Here is a 9,617-nt window from a genome sequence, read left to right on the forward strand (position 1 = left end):
TGGCTCTTATGTTGATTGGGTGCTTAAAGCACACGAAACAGCTGAAAAACCTATGGTACGTATTCCTATGAAAATAATTATTACACATCTTACAGGAGGAAATATTGCTGTACAAAGAGTACAGTTTAGCAAGCATGCCTCTTTAATGACATGCAACACAATGACACTGGCTGATATAGACCATGTGATTTAGAGTGCCAAAGGTTTAGGCCCCAAGAGGAATTCAATGCGCAGATGTACTTTCCTGCTGTAAATAATATTGGGGTTACTGCCCTATGTGCTGGTGGTGCAATGGCTCAGTGGTTAGAACTTCTACCTTGCAGCACACGGTTTGAATCTGAGCTAGGGCACTATCAGTATGACATTTGCATGTTCTCCCCTTGAGTCCATAGGGGTTTTCTCTGGGTGCTGCTTTTCTCTCACACACTAAAGACCTGAATAAGAGGCTCCTGACTAAATTGTCCCTAATCTGTGTGTACAGATTGGCTCATAACACGTGTTATCACATTCTGCATGCTGTTACCAAGCCGAGCTATTGGGGAGGATTGGGGAAAGGTATGGTGACTTACCTTGTTAAAAAATTACCGAGAAAATTCTAATAAAAAAGCTGTTAAAGTGGTTGTAAACTTTTACAATCCACGTTTTAATACAGGTAAGCCTATAATAAGGCTTACCTGTAGCTATCCCGAATATCTCCTAAACCTGAGATATCCCCAGTATTAGCATGTGCCGACGTCATCGACACATGCACACTGAAGCAATGGCACGTTCGTGGCCGGTGCTTAAGCTAGCATGCTGTTACCAGCGGCTCCCGCTTGCATGTGCAGGAGTGACTACATTGTGGCTCCGGCCAATCACAGCTCCAAGTAACTCCGGGAGCGATGGCGCCGGCCGGAGCGGTGTACGAGGGCCGCTGTGGGGGCTTCGATCTAAGGTAAGTAATTTATAATGAGCTAGAATGCTATGCATACTAGCTCAGTATGCATTTGTCTTGCAGGTGTATTTATTTATTTTAGGGCTGTTACTGATCAATTTTTTTGTGTTCGATTAATCAATTTTTTTTTAATCGATTAATCGACTATTTTCGATTAATTATAACGCACATACAGATCCAACTACTTTTAGCTGATCTCCTCCTTGCAGGCTGATTCCCAGTGCAGTTACCAACCACTGGAAAAATGGATAGCAGGATACAAAAAACACACAAAGTCAGCGCTCAATGGGAATAGCATTAAAACTTTTATAGTCTTCAAGTAGGTAACAAAATAAATATTGCACTGGAGATAAAATCGATGTAGCTACATAAACTGTAAAAATGGTGCGAGTAATACCAAACGGTATCAGTCATAAAAACATGTAGCTAAGTATGATACTGGTATAAAAATGTGTACAACGATGCCACTGCTGAATCCAGATGAGGAGAGGTTAACATCAGTCCGTCGGCATGTAGATGTCTTGTGAAGGGAACTATCCCAACTCCCAGTGGATAGTTGTAGAATCCCAGGTTGATAGAGGGAAGTGATAGAGAATCTCCGACCGACCTCCCTGAAGGCCCGGAAGCCGGCGGAGAGGTGAGTACCAATCAAAATAATTTTGATCGATCAAAAAAATTAAAGATTAATCGATGAATTAATCGTTAATTTCCACAGCCCTAATTTTTTTAAGTGGGTTTACAACCACTTTAAGCATATCAGATATGGTACCCAGAGAGATAGCTAATAGAATCGCAGAGAGTTGGATACAAGTAAACAGATATATACATAGATGCAATACTCTGTGGGGGAGATTTACTAAAACTGGAGAGTGCAAAATCTGGTGCAGATGTGCCTGGCAGCCAGTCAGCTTCTAACTTCAGTTTGTTCAATTAAGCTTTGACAAAAAAATTATAACTGAAAGCTGAATAATTTCTATGCTGACCAGATTTTGCACTCTCCAGTTTTAGTAACCCCCCCCCCCCCCCCCCATGTGATCTGTGTGAATTTTAATGACAGCTCTATGTTAAGGATGCGCGCGGGAGTCCTCCATTTTGGCAAGTCCTGTCATGATTCGCCAGACTTTCACTGCACATGCGCCGCTGACGTCAGCGGCTGCATGCAGGGTGAATATTTAAAGCTGTAATAAACCCAAAAGAAAACATTTATTATTTTCTAGGTTACCGGTTCTTAGATGTGATGGCTGCATTTGTTTTATTTTTTAGACTTTCTTTCCATTATTTTCACCTGGTGATCGAGCCAGTAATCTTGTGTTTCTTAACAGGACAAGCTCTCCTGACAATGTATCCATTACAGGGTTGAGACAAACCATTAACCCCTGACAGGAGTGCATACAATGATCAGATTTTATTTATTCATGTACAGCCTTTATCCCAAAAGAAAAAAAAAAAGCTGTTGCTGTAACTGCAGTTTGGTGTAAATTTGGCTAAAGCTGCTAATACATCTAACACTCCCCCCCAGACTGACAATGCTGCTGTCCAAACGTGCCTCTTCATCCAGACTGGTGGCACTTCAATATAGGAGGTGTGTTACTGGCCATATCACCAGGTGAAAATAGAGGAGCCACCATTTCTAATGATTGGTAAACTACATTTTTGGTTTGGTGTTTAATAGCGCTTTAAACGCTCTGAAATAACCCAGCAATGCTACATGCAAATTGTGAAATTAAATAAATCACATAACTTCTGGAACCTAATCAAATGGTGCATGCTTGCAGTAATCAGGGTGCTGTAATTTGTGGTTGTTAGAGGATAAACCATATATATATATAACAAATACAAGTTTGATGAAAATACACTTGAATTGATTCATGTAATATCTGATAGTAAGGTGAAATTGTGAGTGCAGTCCTCTTAAGTCAACACATTTCTCTCATGAGCTTCCTCAGGAAGCATGAGAATTCAGCAGCCATCACTGATGTGCAAGAAAACAACAAAAAAATATAATATAAAGGAAGAATACAAAATCAATAGTAGAAATATAAATAATAGCCATTTATAAATTGTATCCCATATACAGGTAAAGCACCTTATTCATGCGTGTCTAGGTAACATAGGATCTATGTGGAGAACTATTTGTGGATGATTAAGGCCTTGTTCACACCATGGTGCAGAGACATCCGTTTTTCTACACGCATTTTGCAAGGGCTCAAAGCAAACAATGGTTCTCTATGTGCCCTGTTCACACCACAACATGCAGATGTTTTCTGCACAGGAATCTGCAACATGTATGCAATTTCTGCACACAAAAAACGGACATGAAAACAGCACTTGTTTGAACAGGGCACATAACTGACGTGCATAAAAACTGATGTCAACGTGCATAAAAACTCACTGAAACGTGCATTTGTAAACTGATGTGAAACTTCTCTTTGCAAGTGAAATCTGTGCGGTTTTCCCATCCGCTTTCATGCATATATGGTGCAAATGAACCCTTAATGGAATGAAATCAAATTGTGTGCAGGTGGATTAAAAAAAAGTAATGATATACTCCCAATGAAAGAGTATTTAAAGTATACACAGGGTCATTTTTAATTGCATAAAAACGTTTGATTAATGGTAGCGAGCGTTTTATCTTGAGCAGAGTTGATGTTTGGGCATCCTCTGAATGTATCTCCATCCAAACCTTCAAATTGTGCTTTTTTGTTTTACTCTAAGGCCCCTTTCACACTGGGGCGGGGACTACATTGGCGGTAAAGTGCCACTATTTTTAGCGGTGCTTTAGCGTCAATTTCACGCCACTATTCGGCCGCTAGCAGGGGTGGTTTTACCCCCCACTAGCAGGCGCTACAATGCAAAAAATAGCGCCAGCAAACTGACTTGAAAGAGCCACTGCTGTCTCTCCAGTGTGAAAGCCCTGAGGGCTTTCACACTGGAGCGGTGCGCTAGCAGGACAATAAAAAAAGTCCTCCTAGCAGCATCTTTGGAGTGGTGAAAAAGTGGTGTGTATACTGCTCTGCTCCTGCCCATTGAAATCAATGGGCACCGTGGCTATATCGCCAGCAAACCGCCTCTGCCTTTGCAGTGGTTTTTAACTCTTTCTCTGTAAAACTGCCCCACTAGCGGCTGGAGAGCGCCGCAAAATTGACGGTAAATCGCCGCTAAAAAAGGCAGCAGTTTTTTACCACTGACGCCACCCCAGTGTGAAAGGGACCTAATCAGCTCCAGGCCAGGTTATTTTTCTCCCCACAGCATGCATAACCAAAGGGGTGACATCAGTTCCCTTTTATGGACACAGGCCCAAATGTCCTTAATATCATTTGACTTTTGAGGTTTGGCTAAAGATGAGTTCAGAGGGAGCCCGAGCTCATCGCCAATCTGGAGAATTCAGAATGAAAGGATTGTGCTCTCAAGGATATATAAACACAGCATTTTCCTTTCCATAATCGAAGGGAAAATAAAATTGTGAATGTTTTCCTCAATTTTGGCTGAATGGAGCTGCTGGCACATGGAGTGGAATTACTGAAAGAAGGCTCAAAGATTTATGACTTTTGTTCGCATACTGATTGTTCACATGTGTCAATGTGTGTATCACTTGGGGTGGAATTAATGGAAAAAGATACCAAGTTTTGGTAGAAAATACTTTATTTGGATCACATAATTATTGTGCATGTCTGTTTACATGTGTAATATATATATATATTTATATAAATATATATATACAGTACAGACCAAAAGTTTGGACACACCTTCTCAATCAAAGAGTTTTTATTTTCATGACTATGAAAATTGTAAATTCACACTGAAGGCATCAAAACTAAATATAAAAATAAATAAAATATATTTCATATTCTAGGTTCTTCAAAGTAGCCACCTTTTGCTTTGATTACTGCTTGGCACACTCTTGGCATTCTCTTGATGAGCTTCAAGAGGTAGTCACCTGGCGCAGCACCCCATCACTCTCCTTCTTGGTCAAATAGCCCTTACACAGCCTGGAGGTGTGTTTGGGGTCATTGTCCTGTTGGAAAATAAATGATGGTCCAACTAAATGCAAACCGGATGGAATAGCATGCCGCTGCAAGATGCTGTGGTAGCCATGCTGGTTCAGTATGCCTTCAATTTGTATTAAATCCCCAACAGTGTCACCAGCAAAGCACCCCCACACCATCACACCTCCTCCTCCATGCTTCACGGTGGGAACCAGGCATGTAGAGTCCATCCGTTCACCTTTTCTGCGTCGCACAAAGACACGGGGGTTGGAACCAAAGATCTCAAGTTTGGACTCATCAGACCAAAGCACAGATTTCCACTGGTCTAATGTCCATTCCTTGCGTTCTTTAGCCCAAACAAGTCTCTTCTGCTTGTTGCCTTTCTTTAGCAGTGGTTTCCTAGCAGATATTCTACCATGAAGGCCTGATTCACACAGTCTCCTCTTAACAGTTCTAGAGATGTGTCTGCTGCAAAAGGTGGCTACTTTGAAGAACCTAGAATATGAAATATATTTTCAGTTGTTTCACACTTTTTTGTTATGTATAATTCCACATGTGTTAATTCATAGTTTTGATGCCTTCAGTGTGAATCTACAATTTTCATAGTCATGAAAATAAAGAAAACTCCTTGAATGAGAAGGTGTGTCCAAACTTTTGGTCTGTACTGTATGTATATATATATATATATATATATATATATATATACACACACAAATATATATATATATATATATATATATATATATATATATATATATATATATATATATATATATATATATATATATATATATATCACAAAAGTGATTACACCCCTCACATTTTTGTAAATATTTTATTATACCTTTTCATGTGACAACACTGAAGAAATTACATTTTGCTACAATGTAAAGTAGTGAGTGTACAGCTTGTATAACAGTGTAAATCAAAATAACTCAACACACAGCCATTAATGTCTAAACCGTTGGCAACAAAAGTGAGTACACCCCTAAGTGAAAATGTTTAAATTGGGCCCAAAGTGTCAATATTTTGTGTGGCCACCATTATTTTCCAACATTGCTTTAACCCTCTTGGGCATGGAGTTCACCAGAGCTTCACAGGTTGCCACTGGAGTCTTCTTCCACTCCTCCATGATGACATCACAGAGCTGGTGGATGTTAGAGACCTTGCGCTCCTCGACTTTCCATTTGAGGATGCACCACAGATGCTCAATAGGTTTTAGGTCTGGAGACATGCTTGGCCAGTCCATCACCTTTACCCTCAGCTGCTTTAGCAAGTGGTCGTCTTTGAGGTGTGTTTGGGGTCGTTATCAAAATATTGAAAATTACTTTTAAAATGACATTAACATGAAATAATAGCAAAAGGACTAATACCAAAAAAAAAATGGCTATACGAAGGAAAACCAAGCATAAAAGAGTGGCTGGAAAGGGTAGATCATACCTGCAAGATGGAGTACCTATACAGCAAAGAGGAGGGACAGGTTTTAGAGAGATCTGGGAGAAATGGCGGGCCTTTAAACTGTCAGGGAAATTTGTGGAGGGAATGAGGCAATCGGACAGTGGAGATTGAAATTAAAGAGAAAATGGAAGACGGATCAGGGGAGGGCAGGAGGTTGGGTGGTAGTGGAAGGAAGGGTGTTGTGGGAAAAAAAACCATATATATATGAAGTGTAAATTTATGTATTAATGATACTAATGTGTTTTTAACTTTATTGTATAATCCCAAATAAAGATTAAATAAAATAAAAAAAAATATGAATTAATAGCTCATAGAGTCTAGTGATTGGGGTTCAAATATTCTTTATAGCTCAATATGGCTGTTCATAATGTACTGGCTGCACTCAGCTACAGCAAATGTCCCTATATCAGTACAATGTTATGTCAAATTCAGTCAAGACATATAAATACATTTTTATAGGTACTAACATGAATTTTGTTCATATCATAATTGGGTCAACCCTGAAAAAGAACATCTAAGCTCAGCTCTAGCAACATTTTACAAAAGCTATCAGAATATGGCTTAGTAATTCAAAACACATTTTTCTATTACTTAGAGAGATTACAAATAGATAAACAACACCTAATTTCCAGCATGTTGGGAAATTGATGTGATGAATCCTATTAATGTGTGTCTCAGTAAATCAATATGTGACACTCATGATCACAGCCTCCCATGTATTACCTTTCTAGTTCTGGCTGCAGGTGGGACTGTGGATGAGCAGCATTGGAGAGTGCCAGTATCCGATATTATAATGGGGATGTCTCTAATGTGTGAAACTGGATTTATATAAAATTAACATGAAATAATAGACTATTAGCTTAGTCTGGCCATACATTATACATTTTTCATGAACAACTTTTCTTTAGATTTACTAAAACCTAAACACTTTATTTTTTTATGTAATCAGGAAGGCCCTTGCACTACATAGTTTAAACATAAACCTAAAAGAAATTAAATATGAAAATTGTATAATGTAAGCCTCTCTTTGCTTATAACAGGAAATGTACCATGTAACCTACACTGGACTATGCCAGCATTGATCAAAGGCAATTCTATAATATTTCAATAATATCTTCGATTTGGACTGTAATATAGGAAGGGTAGAATTATAAATGGCATGGATCTGACCAGTTCTTACAGGTAAGAGAATAGCAGGTCTTATGCTGTTATTGCTGATATCCTTATATAAGAACCCCTAAATGTAGGTGCGGGCTTGACCTATTCTCTATATTAAATCGATTAATTGTATCCAACTTTCTGGAGGAGAGGGAGGATTATGGGAAGTATGGAATCCACCAAATAGCTTCATGTAAACTAGAACTCTGGAGCTTCTAGATTCGTCAGCACAAGTCGGAAAAGTCGGGTTTAATGACAGCAGAAGAAGTGACACTCTAATCTAAACTGTCACACACTGAAAAATTAAAAAATATAATGTTTGATTCACTGGGCTACTGCAACTCTGGGCCACACACACACACACACACATATATATATATATATATATATATATATATATATATATATATATATATATATATATATATATATATATATATATATATATATCCCTGTCTATCGACCTCTCTATTAATATGTAGTCATAGCAATTTACCTTTTTGTTAATCTTCGGAAAGTTCGTAGGAAAAAAAAAACGAACCGTGTGCAGGTTCCAGTGATGTCACATGTAGATAGTCGATGTAAAATCCCAAATTTTGGCTACACGTCATTCTAGAATACTAATCCCGCATTACACAACACTAATGTTCAATGAGGGAGACTGTTAAAATAATATTAGTTAAAAAAACAAACATGAATAATAATAACAACTCGAAGAACAATCAATATATAAACCATGATAACGATGATAAAGTATTAATAATAATAATACCAATATTGATAAATCAATAATAATATAGGTATTAAATATGGATGTGCCGTAGTTGTATGCTACTTTTAAAAAATATTGACCTATACTTTGCATTTATGATGGCAAAACCAATCATGATTGGCTAAACAATGATCATACCTCTGGATATCACCGATACAAATTACAGGGGAACCCGTCTATGTACAATCAGTACAAGAAACCCACTTACCGACAATTGAAAAACATAGAAACCCAGCAAATACGTATCACCAGAATTAAATCTGTCCCCGTAAAAAATGTTTAACTGGGTTGGAAAAAAATTGACAATGAGAAAGAAAGAAAGAAAGAAAGAAAGAAAGAAAGAAAGAAAGAAAGAAAGAAAGAAAGAAAGAAAGAAAGAAAATGGAACAAAGAAAGAAAGTAGGAAATAAGGAAAATGAGAGGGGAAAAAAGAAAGAAAGAAAGAAAGAAACATGGAAGGAGCGAGAAAGAAAGAGAGAGAGAGAGAGAGAGAGAGAGAGAGAGAGAGAGAGAGAGAGAGAGAGAGAGAGAGAGAGAGAGAGAGAGAGAGAGAGAGAGAGAGAGAGAGAGAGAGAGAGAGAGAGAGAGAGAGAGGGAAAGAGGAATGGAGGGAAAGAAAGAAAGAAAGAAAATAAGAAAGAAAGAAAGAAAGTACAAATAAAAAGAAACAAAGAGAGATGGAGAGAGAGAGAAAGAAAGAAAGAGAGAAAGGGAAGAAAGGGAAGAAAGAAAAGAAGGAGAAAAAAAAGAAAGGGATGGAGGGAGGGAGAAATAGAAAAAGATAGATGGAGGGAGAAAGAGAAATAAATAAAAAAGAAAGGAAGAAAGAAAAAGAAACAGAGAAAAGGAAGAAAGAAAGAAAGAAAAAAAAAGAAAGGGATGGAGGGAGAAATAGAAAGGGAAATGTGGAGGGAGAAAGAGAAAGAAAGAAAGAAAGAAAGAAAGAAAGAAAGAAAGAAAGAAAGAAAGAAAGAAAGAAAGAAAGAAAGAAAGAAAGAAAGAAAGAAAGAAAAAGAAAGAGAGAAAGGGAAGAAAGAAAGAACAAAGAAAAGAAAAAAAAAGAAAGGGATGGACAGAGAAATAGAAAGGGAAATGTGGAGGGAGAAAGAGAAAGAAAGAAAGAAAGAAAGAAAGAAAGAAAGAAAGAAAGAAAGAAAGAAAGAAAGAAAGGGGATATTGAATCCAACATTTTACACCCATAAATATATATATATATATAGGTGCTTGTTTGGAATCTAAACCACAACAGCCTGGAGTTTGTATGTCCCCCTCTACCTGTGTGGGTTTCCTCCTGGTGCCCGGTTTCCTC

This window comes from Rana temporaria, chromosome 2, assembly GCF_905171775.1.
Source record: "Rana temporaria chromosome 2, aRanTem1.1, whole genome shotgun sequence".
Lineage (NCBI taxonomy): Eukaryota > Metazoa > Chordata > Amphibia > Anura > Ranidae > Rana > Rana temporaria.